The sequence below is a fragment of the Arvicola amphibius genome, chromosome 5, assembly GCF_903992535.2.
Source record: "Arvicola amphibius chromosome 5, mArvAmp1.2, whole genome shotgun sequence".
Lineage (NCBI taxonomy): Eukaryota > Metazoa > Chordata > Mammalia > Rodentia > Cricetidae > Arvicola > Arvicola amphibius.
The window spans coordinates 100,961,150-100,964,539 of record NC_052051.1 but is presented as its reverse complement, the minus strand read 5'-3'; the positions used below and the strand labels follow the sequence as shown (position 1 = coordinate 100,964,539).

Below are 3,390 nucleotides of genomic sequence, written 5' to 3'. Positions count from 1 at the left end.
CTCTTTTCATCAAGGATGTCCCTGACAGAATGAATTTAACAATTCTCTCTAACGCCTAGATCCGTCTTCTCTTATTTGCATTGAATGTGAATACATCTGTACAGAACCTTGAAATCTTAAGACCTAGTAAATTCTGGCAGAGACTAGATACTCCATTATAAAATCTTAAAGTATAAAACAATATATGTAAACAGTTAAAATGACATAAGGCAAACTATATGCCATATAGATATGTGTGTAGCTTGCTAGTGGGAGAGAAAGAGAAGAGCAAAATTGGATTTTTTCAGCTTTGGGCTCAGAGGAGGCAACGGTGCAACTTTCTTCATCCCGAATCCGGGTTCATCCTACACCAGCTGCCTCCACCATGCTGCCCAATTTTGACCCCAACGAGACCAAAGTCATGTACCTGAGGTGCACAGGAGGTGAGGTGGGCTCCACATCCAACTTGGCCCCCAAGATCGGCCCCCTGGGTCTGTCTCCGAAAAAATGGTGATGATATTGCCAAGGCAACCGGTGACTGGAAAGAGCTGAGGATTACAGTGAAACTGACCATCCAGAACAGACAGACCCAGATTGAGGTGGTGCCCTCTGCCTCTGCCTCTGCCCTGATCATCAAAGCCCTCAAGGAGCCACCAAGGGACAGGAAGAAGCATATAAAAACATTAAACACAGCAGAAATATCACTTTTGACGAGACTGTCAACATTGTCTAGCAGGTGCAACACAGATCTTTAGCCAGAGAACTTTCTGGAACTATTAAAGAGATTCTGAGTACTGCACAGTCTGTGGGCTGCAATGTGGACCCAGCCAACCTCATGACATCATTGGTAACATCAACAGTGGTGCTGTGGAATGTCCGGCTAGCTAAGAAGCAACAAGAGAAAATATTTCAATAAAAAATTGGAGTATAATAAATTTAAGTAAAAAAGCAAATACAGAATATATATAATCTGTTCAAATATAATACAAGTTGATCATTTGCTTTTTTTTTTTTTTTTTTTTTGGTTTTTCGAGACAGGGTTTCTCTGTGGCTTTGGACCCTGTCCTGGAACTAGCTCTTGTAGACCAGGCTGGTCTCGAACTCACAGAGATCCGCCTGCCTCTGCCTCCCGAGTGCTGGGATTAAAGGCGTGCGCCACCACCACCCGGCCATTTGCTTATTTTTAATATATACATGTGACACACACACACACACACACATATATATATATATATATATATGAGACATCTGTCATCTGAAGATAATACACACAAAAAAAAAAACCATAGCATTTTCCTATAGTCTAAATAATAAAAGTGATTCTGAGATCTGGAGTTATTTCAGGCAAGACTTTGGTTTAATAAATAGAATTAAGCTGAAACATGTTTTCAATACATCTCTCCTCTTCCCCAAAACCATTTTATTCATAAGCACTTGCTGCTCTTAACAGAAGACTAGAGTTGAACTCTCAGCACCCACGTGGTGCTTCACAACCACATGTAACTCCAGCTCCAGAGGGTGTGGAGCTCTCTATTGGCCTCCATGGGCACTGCACACACATAGGGTACACACATATGTGCAGGCATGTACTCATGTACATAAAATAAAATGAAATAAATCTTAAAAATATTTTACTGAATTGTCTCTCTATACAATTTCATACATGGGATATGCATTGAGGACACCCCCTTCACTTCCCTAATTTCTCAATGACCCCTATTTCCTTTCAACCTTTTTAGAAGTCCCTTTCCAGACTTAAAGTCTATTTCTGAGGGCTGGAGAGATGGCTCAGAGGTTAAGAGCACTGACTGTTCTTCCAGAGGTCCTGAGTTCAATTCCCAGCAACCACATGGTGGCTCACAACCATCTATAATGAGATCTGGTGCCCTTTTCTGGCTGCAAGTATACATGCAAGCAGAACACTGTATATGCAATAAATAAATAAATTTTTAAAAAGTCTATTTCTGAGACCTACTAAGGTTAACCAGAACTGTCGGTGTGTGGCTGGGTTTGGAACTATCCATTAGAGGCTGATGGACTCCTCAGTGGACACACAGCTGCAGGAAATGACTATTCCTGCCTCAGGATCTACCAATAGTTCAACAGAAAGCACTGGGCCCTGTGCTCCCAACCCTGATCCATGATTGAGAGCAAAGCCCTATTCATGTATGTATGTATGTATATATTATATAAAATATATATTCTTTTTGTACTTTTTAAAAAAATGATCTTTTTTTCATTTTACATACCTATTCCCACACCCCCCCTCCTTTTCTTTCCTCCACATACCCTCCGACCCCACCTCCATCCAGTCTTCAGAGACGGCAAGGCACATTGCTTTGGGGGAAGGTCCAATGTCCTTCCTACTATATCTAGGCTGAGCAAGGTATCCATACAAAGAGAATAGATTCCAAAAAAGCCAGTACAAGCAGTAGGGATAAATCCTGGCGCCACTGCTAAAGGCCCCGCAGTCAACCACAGCCATACAATTGTCACCCACATTCAGAGGGACTAATTTGGACCTATGCTGGTTCCTTCCCTGTCCAGCTAGAGTTGGTGAGCTCCCATTAGCTCAGGTAAACTGTTTCAGTGAATGTCTCCATCATGGTCTTGACCTCTTTGATTATATTCTCACTCCTCCTACTCATCAACTGGACTTTGGGAGTTTCAGCCCAGAGCTCCAGTTCGGGCCTCTGCCTCTGTTTCCATCAGTTGCTGGGTGAAGGTTTTGTGGTGACATTTAAGATATTCATCAGTCTGGCACCCTCTCCTCAATTGCTTAGAGTCTTAGCTGGGGTCATCCTTGTAGATTTCTGGGAATTTCTCTAATGACAGGTTTCTTGAGGAAACAGGATAGTTGAGATGGAGGAGGAACAGAGATGAGAGCAAGGAAAGAGATATTTTGATTTAGGGAGCCATTAGGGGCCTAACAAAGACCTATTCTTGTGGAGACACATTGTAGGCTGCCACACCTGCTGTGATGTCAAGACTGTGCTGGTTCTTCTACGTCTGGAAGTCAAAATCCCACAGCCCTTCTCTTTATTCTCACAATCTTCCTACCTGCTCTTCTCTGATGATGCCAGAGCCTTAGCAACGTCAGTATAAATGTCCTGTGTAGGGCTAAGGACTCAGCTGTAACTGATTCCCAGCACCTTATCTAGTCTCAGTCTCTGTACTCTCTCATTTACTGCCATTCATTGAAAAGAGAAGTGTCTCTTGAAGGAACCTGTTAGCATTTGCAAGGAGACTAGAAAAGAGACTTTGAAGGGGTGGACTCCTTAAAGGTGGAACTCTCAGAACATAGGTGATAAGGAAGCATCTCCTCTCAAATGTAAATTGTTACACTTCATTCTACAATATTATCATTTTACTGGGAGAAAGGACACAAGGTCCCAACCCTACACAAAGAAC

General features: G+C 42.4%; 1 pseudogene; it reads left to right on the top strand.

The window, feature by feature from the left end:
* Positions 1-299: 299 nt before the first annotated feature.
* LOC119815793 lies at positions 300-867 on the top strand (annotated as a pseudogene).
* Positions 868-3,390: the final 2,523 nt, after the last annotated feature.